We start from the raw sequence: 14,865 nt of genomic DNA, 5'->3' as shown, positions 1-14,865 counted from the left end.
AAGGCAGAAACCTGCAGCTGGAGGAAATATCCAGCTCATCAAAATGAGCTACAGCTTCCCTTTTGTAATCTTTGTCATTCCAACAAAACGCGTCCTCTGCATTGAACACATCCCTTATTGAACAGTGGGCTGCTGTGCAGCCCCAAGGGAATGTTTCAGGGCTAAGGCTGTTGCTCAGGGACCCTGAGAGGCAGTCTGTGGGATTTTAACCAGGATACCTTTGGTGTTCCCAGAAAGCAAGCACTGTGCTTAAAGCGATAGGCTACCATTCCTCGTTTTTTGGACTTTTAATAGTATTATTATTTATCAGAATTATAAATATACATTCTGGGTCCCCAAATTAAAAAGAGAGAGAAATAAATAACTACATGGGTATAAGAGTTTTATAAACCCAAAGATTAAACGGCGCAGATAGGAAGTAGCGATGAACATGCTAAAGGTTTGATAATGAGAACAAAAACATACAGAACTTAAACAACGATAACAGGACATGGAGCAGTGAAAGAGGAACAGAGGAATCAGAAAAAGTTTATATATTGAGAAAGAAAAAGCCCACAGGTGAGCTAATCAGGGGTTTAGAAACAGATGTAGAGGAGCAAACGGGAAGAGTGAGGGAAGCTGAACTATCCACAAACCTGGAGAGAAAAGAGAAATGAATCCATATGCACAAAGAACACAACATAAGAATTAAGTGACAGACTAAACACAAGGAAATGAACTAATAGGGTGACACTTTTCAAGCAACAAGGAACACAGAGCAAAGAACTGAATATGTCACTGCTGCAGAGCTAGAGGAAATCTGGACCGGCAGCCAGCAGCACCAGGTTGGGAGAACTTTGAAGCCCCTAAACTGAACACACTATGGATCACAGAGAAGAGATAGCTTTTAGCACGCTGCTGAAACCAGGGCGGTTTACTCTGAGCTGCCTAGGGCCTGCTACTAGTCTCCCTGTGGACCCACAGTGGCACAGGAGCGACATCTACTGGTGGAACGATGTATGCACACAATAAAAGGAGTTCAGAGTCGTTCACTATTATAGACAATAAACTTTTCACGTTGCCCTTTCTCAACCTGCTGGAAATATGGAAGGACCATACAGGATTTTAGAAAGTTCCTGTGTCTGTGACACCATCTGCCATCCAGGCGGCAGATATCCAGAAGTTTTACAGATAGTTTAACAGTTATCTCCATGGTCAAGGTGACCTAAGGGAACGATATTAGATATAAAACAGTACAAGCTTTATGCAGTTGTAATGGAACATTAAGTCTTTGCTAGGTTTTAAAAAACATCAATACTTTTTCATCCTCAGGAATCGATACATTTCTTTCCACTAAGGTTCATAGTGTGTATGTTTTAATTGTGCTATTTAGCTTGTTTGGAAGAGGATTCTTTGCTGTCATTTATGATCGCTGAAGAAATGCGGAGCAGGAGTGAACACATGATCAACTGCTCGATGCAACCAGAGTCGATCAGAGCGACCTCAGTGTCTCTGTTTGATTATGTCGGCCAGTAATTTAACAACCTCGTTTATCTGATCATGACATCCAGCATGCTGATCTATGTCCATGAGAGATTAGCGCTCACTTCGGAATCTTACAAGAATGGGAAAATACATTTCCACTTTTCAAATTTACCCACCTTCCCCTAAATTCTGAGCAATCAACAATTGTTGAACTTCCTGCAAGAAAAGAAGTTCAAGAACCTGCAGCGGGGAACTGTCATAGCAGGGTTGGGATGTGTTCACTCCTGCTCCCCGTTTCTTCAGTCGTCAACAGCTGACGACACCTAAAACAAACAAAGGAAGAAAAAGAAGCGAATAAACTGTTGAGTGAGAACAAATTTCTCGTTTCTCCTGGAGTACGTAACAGCTTTTAATCAGAGAAGCAGCCAAGAGGACCATGAGAACTCTGTAGGAGCTGCAGGGATCCTCAGCTAATCTAATACTACACGTCAACGTGATCACAAACTCTCCACAGTAAAACCAGGTGGTGGCAGCATCATGCTCTGGGCATGATTAACTTCAGCAGAAACAGGGAAGCAGAGCTTGTGTGAAGATGGATGGAGCTAGTTCCATCACAACCCTGGAAGAGAACCTGTTAGAGGCTGCAGAAGACCTCAGACTGGGGTGGAGGTTCACCTTCCAGCAGGAGAACCACCTGAACCTGCAGCCAGAGCTGCAAGTCAGACCATACTGATGTGTTTAGGTCTAGTCAAACTCCAGGCCCAAATTTATCTGAGAATCTTTGGCAGGGCAGATCTTCTCCATCCAATTTGACTGAGCTTGAGATGTTTAACAGAGAAGAATTAGCAGAACAGCCTGTTTAGTCTGTAGATGTATGATGGAAGAGACAGAATCCAAAGGCCTGCAGCAGGATCCGCCTCCATAAGAGGTTCTACAGAAAGTACCGACTCAGAGGGGCTGAATACAAAAGCACACCACACTTTTCAGATGTTTGGTTGTGAAACAGATTCCTTCCACTGCCCCGTTCTGCTCTTATTGTTAGTCTATCACATAAAACCCAATAAAAACCTTTTTGTTCCGGAATAAATGTTGAAATTTGGGGGTGCGCGATGATTCTGCAAGGCTGTAATTTCCCCATCCACTTCCTGTTTTCAGCACCGCTGCTCTGCTTGCTGGGAGTGAAGGGAAATGTTTTTTATGCTGCTCAGAATGACGAGTTCGTCATGATCTTTTCTACGTTTTTCCTTTCAGGGCCTTGGGACAGCTGTGAGCGCAGAGATGCAGCCTGTAGTGGCTAAACTGGTTGGAGAAAAACTGCACACCTACATGGCCGTCGTGGTGATCTTCAGCTACAGCGTTCTGCTCAGCAGGGACTTTGAGTGCACCTGCAAACCTCAGCGCTACGACTGCATCGTCTACTTAGTCATACCTGCTCTCATAGTGACCGTCCTGATGCTGTGGTCCAACAGGCTCCTCCACAGGTTCTGCACCTACTGCTGCATGTTCAAAGGATTTGTCCTCTGCCAGATCTTAAAGTCGGCTTTGGTTGGTCTCCTCTGGGTTTCCTTTCTTTTTATTGAAGGAGACTGGTTTGCTTGTTGCTTAAATAATCTTTCTGAGGAACAAGCAAATTTACCCTGCAAAGCTGCAGGGATGAGGACCGATGAAGAGAGAGCAGTCATTGCTGTGATGAAGAACACGTCCAGGGTGAGTGACGGCTTCATCCTCCTGCAGGAGGAACAGGCATCAGGTGAAACCTAGCGGTTTATAATGAGCCGTAATGTCTCTGTTGCAGGTTATTGGCTGCTGGCTGCTCTTTATCATTATTTCCTCAGGAGCCATGATTTCATGGGCTAGATGGAAATGTGACGGCGCCTGCAGCTGCAGCAAACAATCTGCTCAGTATGAAGAAACGCTTTATTACAAACTGGTTCTAGAGGAGGAGGAAAAGGTGCTGAAGGAGGTTCTGAGGGAGTCAATAAACATAAAGCTGACTGCAGAGATCAAGAAGAAAAATGAGAATAACTGGAAAGAATGTTTTAAAGTTACCAGTGACTTCCTTCAACATGAATTAAAGCAAACAGCGAATACTAAGCAGGTAAATATGTGAAAGCTTTGCTTTAAAAGTTATTTGATGCAACATCACCCAAACTTATTGGAAAGCTGATGAAAGAAATGCAGCTTTTGTTGCAGAACCAGAACATTTATCCAAATATTCTTAAGTTAAGGAATGATTTTAATACAAATTCCTGTCATGAATAGGGACAGATAGACCCAGTATTCAGCCAGACAAGACGTAAGTTTTAAGGTTTATTTTACAGAAGGTTGTGGGCAGGAACCGAGACGAACAGGCAGGCAGTAATGATGGGCAGGGCAAGACAGAGCTCGAGGTCGAAAAACAGTCCTAAGTCAAAAAAACAATTCAATTCAATTTTTCAATTCAATTTTATTTATATAGCGCCAAATCATGAAACATGTCATCTCAAGGCACTTTACAAAGTCAAGTTCAATCATATTATACAGATTGGGTCAGATTATACAGATTGGTCAAAAATGTCCTATATAAGGAAACCAGTTGATTGCATCAAAGTCCCGACAAGCAGCAGTCACTCCTGGGGAACCGTAGAGCCACAGGGAGAGTCGTCTGCATTGTACATGGCTTTGCTGCAATCCCTCATACTGAGCAAGCATGAAGCGACAGTGGGAAGAAAAACCACCCATTAACGGGAAGGAAAAACCTCCGGCAGAACCGGGCTCAGTATGAACGGTCATCTGCCTCGACCGACTGGGGTTACAGAAGACAGAACAGAGACACAACAAGACAGACAAACAAGCACAGAAGCACACATTGATCTAGAAATCTGTTCTACATTAGATGGTAGTAGCGGGTGAGCCGTCTTCTGTGGATGATGTCACAGTTAACAGAACGCCAGACCAGGTGTACCTACTATGAAGAAAAAGAGAGAGAGCAAAAAGTTAAAAGCTGAAATGACGACAGTCATTTCAATGTAATACAATGCAAAACTGGAGAACAGTAGACTGAAGAACAGTAGAAATCAGTAGAGTGAGAAAATTAGACCCTGATGTCCTCCAGCAGCCTAGGCCTATCACAGCACAACTATAGAGATAGCTCAGGGTATGAGCCACTCTAACTATAAGCTTTGTCAAAAAGGAAAGTTTTAAGATTAGTCTTAAAAGTAGACGGGGTGTCTGCCTCACGGACCAAAACTGGGAGTTGGTTCCACAGGAGAGGAGCCTGATAGCTAAAGGATCTGCCTCCCATTCTACTTTTAGAGACTCTAGGAACCAGCAGCAGACCTGCAGTCTGAGAGCGAAGTGCTCTGTTAGGAACATACGGGGTAATCAGAGCTCTGATATATGATGGAGCTTGATTATTAAGGGCTTTATACGTTAGAAGGAGAATTTTAAATTCTATTCTTGATTTAACAGGAAGCCAATGAAGGGAAGCTAAAATTGGAGAAATATGATCCCTCTTGTTGATTTTCATCAGAACTCTTGCCGCAGCATTTTGAATCAGCTGAAGACTTCGAACTGCATTTTGTGGACTTCCTGATAGTAAAGAATTACAATAGTCCAGCCTTGAAGTAACAAATGCATGGACTAGTTTTTCAGCATCACTCCTGGACAGAATGTTTCTAATTTTGGCGATATTCCGGAGGTGAAAAAAGGAAACTCTGGAAACCTGTTTAATATGGGATTTAAATGACATGTCTTGGTCGAAAACAACACCAAGATTTTTAACTTTATTACCAGAGGCCAAGTTAATGCCATCCAGATTAAGGGATTGATTAAGAACTTTATTTTTTGAAGACTCTGGCCCAAAGATTACAACTTCTGTCTTGTCAGAATTTAAATGCAGGAAATTTAAAGTCATCCAGCTTTTGATGTCATCAAGACATGACTGCAGTCGAAGTAACTGATTGGATTCATCAGGATTTATGGATAAATATAGCTGAGTGTCATCAGCATAACAGTGGAAATTAATCCCATGCTGTCTGATAATTTTGCCAATCGGAAGCATATATATATAGTAAATAGAATTGGTCCAAGGACTGAACCCTGTGGTACTCCACAAGTGACCCTAGAGTTTGAGGAAGATTTATTATTAACATGAACAAACTGGAATCTGTCCGACAGATAAGATTTAAACCAGCCTAATGCTTTTCCCTTAATCCCTACAGTATGCTCAAGTCTTTGTAGGAGAATATTGTGATCAACTGTATCAAATGCAGCACTGAGATCTAACAGGACAAGTATAGACACAAGTCCATTATCTGAGGCCATGAGAATATCATTAGTGACCTTCACCAGAGCTGTTTCAGTGCTATGATGAGCTCTGAAGCCTGACTGAAACTCCTCAAGTAGGTCATTACTTTGTAAATGTTCACATAGTTGATTAGCAACTACTTTCTCAAGAATTTTAGATAAGAAAAGAAGATTAGATATAGGTCTGTAATTTACTAACTCATCTTGATCAAGAGATGGTTTCTTAAGTAAAGGTTTAATAACAGCTACTTTAAAAGCCTGTGGTACATATCCATTTACCAAGGATACATTAATCATGTCTAAAATAGGACCACTGATCAGAGGGAATACCTCCTTAAACAACTTAGTTGGGATTGGGTCTAACATGCAGGTAGAAGGTTTAGATGAAGCTAAAATTTTAGATAGCTCAGAAAGCTCTACTGCTTTTAAACAGTTCAGACACTGCGCAGGTTCTAAGGATTCCTCCAATGCTGCCTCACTTACTGAGGATGAGGTAATCATGTTTGGGAGGATGCCAATTATTTTATTTTTAATGGAATCAATTTTATTTATGAAGAATCCCATAAAATCATTACTGCTAAGAGCTAAGGGAATGGATGGATCAACAGAGCTGTGGCTCTGAGTAAGTTTGGCAACTGTACTGAAGAGAAATCTAGGATTATTCTTATTCTCTTCAATTAATGATGAAAAATATGCTGCTCTAGCTCTGCGAAGGGTCTTGTTATACAACAATAGACTGTTCTTCCAGATTAGGTAGGATTCCTCTTGGTGTGTAGAGCGCCATTTTCTCTCCAATTTCCTAACATTGTGCTTCAAGGAACGCAGCTCTGAATTAAACCAAGGAGCCAGCTTCCTGTGAATAATCACCTTCTTTTTCAAGGGAGCTACATTGTCTAATGCAGAACGCAATGACGAAGTCATACCGTTTACAAAGACATCTATTTGTGAATTGGAAGAAACAACATTGCTGCTATCTGCAGGGCATTTCTGCAATACGGAGGATATTAAAAAGGGGACAGACTCTTTAAGTTTTGATACAGCATTATCCGATAAAGATCTACTATAATGGAACCCTCTTTTGGGGGTGGAGAACTCAGTTAGATTAAACTCAAATGTTATTAAAAAATGATCAGACAGGACAGGGTTGTGAGGAAATACTGTTAATTCTTCACAATCAATGCCATATGTCAGCACAAGGTCTAAAGTATGGAGCCGAGAGTGCGTCGGTTCATGCACATTTTGAGCAAAACCAATTGAATCTAGGATAGTTTTAAACAAAACAAAAAAAAACGGACAATCAGAAGAGCAGGAGAAGTCCAGAACATATCCGAGCACAGAGTCGGGGAACAGAAATAAGGTTCGGAACACGGACAGGCTGACAGGCTGGACGAGGACAGGAAGGCTCGGTGGTAAGAAAACAGTCCAGGTCGGTACACAGGTTAGCAGGTTACACAGGCAGGGATCAGGCAAGCTTAGATAGCCTAAAAACAGGCTAGGTCTGGTACACAGGTTAGCAGGTTACACAGGCAGGGATCAGGCAAGCTTAGATAGCCTAAACACAGGCTAGGTCTGGTACACAGGTTAGCAGGGAAGAACAGGCAGGAAAAACTGCTGGAGATAGGCACCGGTGACCCTGGTGCCTCTGAAGCCTCCTCTGTCCTACCATCTCAAACACATAGCCTGCTATGAGTTAGACTGGACCTGTGAGCTTTGGTTAGATCAGTCAGATTTTCTGCAACAAGGTGGAAAAGCTCCTTGAACTCATTGTTAAACATGGTGGAGCATGTGTGATGCTGTGGGCCTGTTTCTCTTCAAAATACCCTGAGAATCTTGGTAGAACCTGGCATCAACATATTCAAATCAAAAACCAGGTTTCCTCCAATAGAAAACTGAAACTTGGTCATTACTGGAACTTTTAGGTCAAATGAACCCAAATTCAGCAGACACTAAATCAACCTTAACAAGCAGCTATAACTGTAGATTTTCATTTTCATTCCAGTAAAGGCAGTTCGATCATTTTTCGTCTGAATCAATGATTCTATCACACAGAGGAACCAACAACCCAGCACCAGCAGATTTTTTAGTATGAAACACCAACATCTTCAGAACCTTCATCTTCCAACTGTACGTTTTGTTGTTGGGATTAAGATAAATTATCATTTTATCCATCAGTCATCATAAAGACTAAAACATTTCTAAAATAAACCAGACGGGGAGAGTTTTCCATCAGTCTCAGTTGGAGATTATGTTTAAAATAAATGTTTATAATATTACACAAATAAAACATTGATAAGGCACCTTCATTTTTGTGCCTAATTTTATGTTTTCTGCCAGATTAAAGAAACAAAAGAACCAAGAGAAGACGTCGAGGTGACCCAGAACCTTCTAGAAGAACCTTGAATCCAATGCGAATATTGCAGGAGGAGCTGGAGATGTCCAGGTTTCCCCTATTGGTCCGGACACCGGTATGATCCGACCTTAGACTGATCCGTCAGTGGATGACATCCTGTTTTAGAAATGTTTGTGGGATCCCAAAAGGCTCCGTTCTTGGCCGCCCTCTATTCTTACTTTCACTTTCACTTGGAGCTATTTCTTGGACATCCAGTCAGCTTCTGTTCCCAGGACTGAGCTTAAACGCTGGGGTGTTCTGATGCTGGGATCCACTCTCTGGGACCCGGTTCCTTTGGATCTTCATGCCATCACTGAACCAAGCCTTTTTAAAAGCAAGTTATATGCATGTCTCCATCACACGGCTTTCACATAGCCTAACCTGTGTTTATATCTCTACATTTAAACATTTGAACCTGATTGTGCGATAAACACAAACTGTGTAGAAACTGCAATATATACTTTTAATACAAATATTTTGAATTTATTAATCTTTGAGTTTAAGTCTTGGGGTTAAAAAGAGACATTTACTGGAAAAAAACAAAAAAAAAACAGAAACAGTTGTATAAAATTGTAAAGGAAAAAAAAACATTATTTCCATACGACTACAGTAAAAATACAACAGGACATTAAAACGAAAGACGAAGAAGTTATACCATGAAAACAGCATGATTTCCTCAGTCGAAGTTTAAAATGACCCAACAATACATATAAAAACTGAATGTTAAATCCAAGTTTACTTTTTTTAAAGTAAGCAGTGCACCTGGTGCTGCCTGGTTCATCCTGTGGTCTACCTGTGAATGCTACAGTCTTAAATGCCGCCCCTTCTATCTGTGTAAAGGGCTTTTAGATATTAGTAGGTCAAATTGTGCAGTGTAAAAATCAGTTGAATCAAACATTTTTTACAATTTGGACTGCTGGAACTCACAGGGAAACAGGAAACCTTCATCAGTGAGGTGAAGCAGAGTCCAGCTGGCTGAGCATGTGGGAAGGAGGCTGTTTTATGCGCCTGTTTTGGTTTTAGCTTTGGTTTGTTGCATGGTTGTTTTATATTTTTGTGCCTGTTTATTGAAAGACATACCGGTTCCTACTCCCTCCATCTGGCCAGTGACTAATTACACAGGTGTATCCCATCATGAGTGATTGGAGACAGAAAAAAGGGGCAGCCACACCCAGTCACGGGAGGAGAGAGAGACAGAGACAAAATGCGCGGTGGAGCTATCAGCGCCCAGCCAGTGCCCTGAAAAACACCCGGCAAAGAGCTTGGAGATTGCCGTCACACGGTACCTGGAGCTTGAGGTCAGGGTCACCCAGAAACTTGGAGACCAGGAAACTCTGAAGCAGCCCCCACAAAACCTCTGGTAAGAGCAATCCATGCAGCAACTCAAAAAGTTGCCTGTAAACAACATGCTGAAGTTAGAAAAATGTTGTTTGTCATCCTACTCACACATTTGTCGAACTAAGACCCTCCATTTGCCCTGTTCAACTCTGGTTATATTAAGCAGTTCACTTTCCCCATTTCTTTAGCAATCACAAATTGCATTTAAACATTTTTTTTCCTCCTCTTCCTTCATCAATTATAAAACTGCCTCCACTAACATTGTGGTGTTGTGTTGTCTTTCAAATTTCTACATTCTTAGTGTGACTGTGACATACGGCAGGACTTTCTAGGAGTTTTTGTAGCAGTGATTCTCATGAAATATGAATAGTCAGAGCCAAAATTAACCTTGCCACCTCGAGAACAAGATCAAATTATTTGCCTCTCACAGGATATGTAACAGGCGTCTTTTCATACAAAGGAATGGTGACTTATTTAGCATTGTTCCAGTTTGCCTACCGGCGGAACCGCTCCACTGAGGACGCCATCTCCTCTGCTCTGCACCTGAGCCTGGCACACCTGGAGGAGAAGAACACCCTCAGCACGGGCTCTCCTCAGGGCTGCGTCCTGAGCCCCCTGCTGTTCACTCTGATGACACACGACTGCGTCCCCAGGTTCACCACCAATCACATCGTGAAGTTTGCAGACGACACAACCGTGGTGGGCCTGATCAGAGACGACAATGATCAGGACTACAGAGAGGAGGTGGAGCAGCTGGTGGGCTGGTGCAGAGACAACAGCCTGATCCTGAACATGGAGAAGACGAAGGATATCATCGTCGACTTCAGGAAGAACCGGCCCCACCACGCTCCACTGCTCATCAACAGCTCAGCTGTGGAGGTGGTTAGCAGCATCAAGTTCCTGGGGGTGCACATCACGGACAACCTCACCTGGTCTGTGAACACCACGTCACTGGTGAAGAGGGCACAAAAAAGACTGTACTCCTGAGGAGGATGAGGAGAGCCCACCTGCCCCCGTCCATCCTCACGACCTTCTACAGTAGCACCATAGAGAGCATTCTGACCAGCTGTCTCTCTGTGTGGTGTGGAGGCTGCAGTGCCTCCGACTGGAAGAACGTGAGGAGAGTGGTGAGAACAGCAGAAGGGATCATCGGGGCTCCTCTGCCCTCCCTAAAAGACATTTCATAAATGCCACATTTATGTGGCATTTATGATACTAAAAATGTTAGAATACGGAAATAATTATTTACAGTAAGGGCTAATTACCAGAAGACCTAAAGATTTGACTCAGGGAGGATCAGGGTTGTATTTAACACACTGGAGACAGTAAGATTGTGCAGAAAGTGATTTATACTAGGAAAACTATTTACAATATATACAGACAAACTTTGTCAAAAAAGAAATCCTGCACATGCCGTAAGAATCCAAGTTGGAGAACCAATAACCAGTCCAAAAGTCCAAAGAACTAAGCCTGTCTATAACCTGTCCAATTAAACACTTTGGATGTGGTGGGGCAGGCAACAATGCCTCCTATCACACAGATGGAGATTTAGCAGTCTATCCAGGTTCCTTGGCCTAAAGGCCTAGTGGGTAGCTCGCCATCAAATGGGGACCTGGCCAGTTCATTGCTTCCCATTTCTAAGCCCAAGAATACCCATTCTATGTAGATTTCAGGCATCTAGAAACTGCAACAGCCAGCCCTGAACTTCCTTGTTCATGAAACCAAACATGCTCTAACCAAACAATGGGCACCGCCCTACTTTTGAAGACTAAAATCCCACAGAATCTCACGGGATTTCACACTTAGTCCAAAATTGGTGGACAGGATGGAAAATTGAAAGGGAGACATAACCTAAACTATTAGAGATATCTGGATTACCCCAAAAACCTGGGTTACAAGTACAAATGCTGCCGAACTTGTAGTTTCTAAAATGCATTTTTGCAGAAATGCCTTTTTGCACCATCATTTCTGCACATACAAATGGTTTTAAATATTCTCCTGTACACCGTGATCGCACACTGTTCTCTTTCTTCTGCATTGTTTACATTTCAATTGTTTACTTTTTAATCACTGCTGCACTCTATACTGTAATTTACAAGCTGTATGCAACGTAATTTCGTTCTGTATGCACTCTGTACATACAAAATGACAAATAAAGATGTCCAAGTCTAATTGGGACCAATGCACTTTACACTACAGCCACATTCACACACAGATTTGCAGATTGGTAGACAAGTTCAAACAGGTCTAGGGTGTGGTGAGCTCTTCAGTATTTTACAGTATTTATATCCTGAAGCAGCAGGAACGTAGGAGGGCACCACAGATTATTATCTGGGTATTTATTACCTCTATAGTGCTTTTATCCATTGGCTGAGGAGATACAAACCACACTCTGTGGCAGTTTTCTTTAACACTCTGCAGTGTCAAAAGGTCGGTACAGAATCAGAATAAAAGTGTGAGAATGACTGCAAAAGGTTTTCCAGGTAGGTATATGGATTTATATGGATGTTATTCTAGGAATGGGAGGCAGTCACTGAACATAGTTATGCTGCTTGATAGAGTAACCAAACCCTCTCCCTAAAAACATTATATCAGAGTCCCTGGCTTGTCTTGATCCTATAGTGTAGCATGAGCAGCACGACTAGACTGTCTCATTGGGGGACTGGGTGGAGTCCATAAGGTTATGGGCAGGAAAAATTTGAGCATCAAATCCAGGAAGCTCCTTTGAGTAGCAGACCGAGGGGAAAGGGAGGTAAATCTGGGAAAACACAGAGATGATGTGGTTGGCATACAGCCAGGTAATCATAAGGTGATGAAACACAACAAGCGTAATGAAGGGATAGGCGTTGACACTGAATGCCCAGCTGCCAGCTCCTCTTGTGGCTGGTGTCCAGGATCCCCCCCCCCCCACAAACCACCGTCACCGGAGAAAACCTGCAGTTTAGCTGGTGGAAAACACCACACAAGACAAGACCACCCAGATTGTAGAAGCAGAAATATTTCAACATGTCCCAATCTGTCTATAATAGGTTTCTATACTTTTACAACACTTGGAGGATGGCTTCAGTTTTTTCTTTTATTTGAATGAAAAGCCTTGAACTGTTTCACTTTTCTTTCTGTTATCAAAAGAAACTGGAGAAAAATTGATTGTTGATTGAAGATTTGATCTAGTTTTTATTCAACATATGATTTTATCCTTCTTACGTTTTATTCAGAGTTTTAAAGTCTGAGTCTTTAACCTTTAGTCATCTAATTTGAGCAGAAAGTTAAAGAAAGGTATTTGTAAATAGGTTTTTGCTTCAGAGGGATGTGCTATGCACCTGCACACAGGAACGTGAGGCCTGTGTTATCTGTGGAGAGGAACAGAACAATCATGATAAAAATGAAGAACGGCCTGCACCAAAGGCCTTATTTTTGGGAACACTTCTGTCTCACATTTTTAAAGTATCTCTTGTTGGTCTGCTGTGGGTCGTCTCAGTGTTAATTTATGGAGACTGGTAATGCTGCTGTATAACGATGGTTCTGAACAACAGTCACAGTTAGCCTGCAAAGATAAAAACATCACAGCTAAAGAAAAGAATATCATTGCTCAACTGAATAACACATGCAGGGTAAGTGATTTATTTAACTTCATGTCAGGCAACATGTTGTGTCATGACAATATTATTTAAGATTAAGCTGTCACTAAATACCTAATAATGTGTTTTTCCTTTTCAGAACATTGGCTTTGGTTTACTCCTACCTATGATCATGATAGTAACTCTGATGTCAGCAGTTGATTGAAAGAAATTATTTGAACGTGGCAGAAAACACATCTATTATGAGCTGATTGTTGAAGAGACTGAAGAGATCCTGGAAACTACTCTAAGCTGCGGTCTGACTGAAAGAATCCAAATGAAAATAAACCAAGACAAATGGGAGGAATGTGTGGATGTCGATATGGACATGATCAGAAGTTCCAGCAAACCAAAACTTATCCAACAACCAGAGTAACTACTGGGGTGAGAACTAGACCAACGGCTGGAGCAGGAAGAGAATCAAAATCAATAACCAATCATTTATTATTCTATTCTATTCTATCTTTGCAGAAATCAACATTGTTAACGTGTTATTAATGCGTTAAAACTGACAGCCCTGGTTTAAACACATACCAAATGTTGTTGTGAATTAGATAAGCTAATTTAACCTCATTCCACATTCTTTAAAATGAACTTTGGTTCTCTACCTTAGATCTGTATTGAACCAGGATTCACTGAATCATTCTGATGGTGGTGACCAACCATTTTATTTTGTCTTTTGGTTCTTTTGTGTGTCCATAGTTCCTTGGCTTCTTTTTATCTTTATTTTGCTTAGTAGTTTTAGTTAAGTTTCACTAGCCTAGTAGAGAAAATTTGTTGATTGAAATATAGTGTTAATTTAGACAAACAGCATTCTATAGTGATGTTCTCTGGATGTTCATTTTATTTCTTATAATAAATTCTTGAACTTGAAGAAAAGTTGTCACTCATTTATTCTAAATGTGTGCAGAGTTTGCTGTTAAAAGAACTTTCAACTATTTTCCTGATATTCACCGGACAATACCTAACAGATGGAGAGTTATTTATTAAACATTAAATAACTTTAAAACAGTGTGTGATAGCCAGGGGCGGATCCAGGATTTCTCAAAGGGGGGTGCGCACCTAAAGGTCATGGGGTCACGGGGTCAAGGGTCACGGGTCAAGACAATGTGAGGCTAAAAGACCAAAGAATACCATCTTCACTCTTTCACACTACCCTAATTATTCATCCAAGGGTTTTTAATTGATAATTTTAATGGATGAACATAAGTAGAATTAGCATGATTACATTATTGTAATTAAAAAAGGATCTCTCGGTTTTTAAAGCATGCACAAGGTTAAAAGGTAGTTTGAATAAAAAAAATTATCCTTATCAACAATTAATCAAACAAAGAGTTTCTTTATTTCCAGAAATGATATTTACACAGAGCATGAAATAAAAAAAAACAAGGAGTTGGGTTCAAGTATGGTTCAAGTAAGACAAAGGAGTTTTGAATATATTTTAACAAGACAAACTGTTGAAAAACAAAAAAACAAAACAAAGTTAAACCAGACAAAGAATATTGTTCTCTACTACAAACTTTATGACGATGATAATGGGTTTAAAAATGTCAACCTTCTGGGATGCTTTTGGGCAAATATGTCTATGATTTTGTTGATGTCTAACTCAATGTCCTTGTGGACACACAAAAGTAGCAAAGCCACAAACCTTTCCTGTCCCATTGTTGACCTCAGCAAAGTTTTTACTGCTTTAAGACCCGAGTTAGCACGTTCCACAGAAGCACTGGTAACAGGTATGACTGACAGAAGGTAAAGAATCATATAAATGTT

At 41.2% G+C, this 14,865-nt stretch overlaps 1 long non-coding RNA gene across 1 annotated transcript; it reads left to right on the top strand.

Moving 5' to 3' along the window:
* Window positions 1-3,007: 3,007 nt before the first annotated feature.
* Window positions 3,008-9,846, top strand: LOC118564611. The gene is made up of 3 exons (XR_004931980.1): window positions 3,008-3,171; window positions 3,260-3,562; window positions 8,086-9,846. It is a non-coding gene; the product is annotated as an uncharacterized LOC118564611 (long non-coding RNA).
* The last annotated feature ends 5,019 nt before the right edge of the window (window positions 9,847-14,865 follow it).

This window comes from Fundulus heteroclitus, chromosome 1, assembly GCF_011125445.2.
Source record: "Fundulus heteroclitus isolate FHET01 chromosome 1, MU-UCD_Fhet_4.1, whole genome shotgun sequence".
Lineage (NCBI taxonomy): Eukaryota > Metazoa > Chordata > Actinopteri > Cyprinodontiformes > Fundulidae > Fundulus > Fundulus heteroclitus.
Note: the sequence above shows the minus strand (reverse complement) of the source record. Positions and strands in the feature narration are given on the sequence as shown.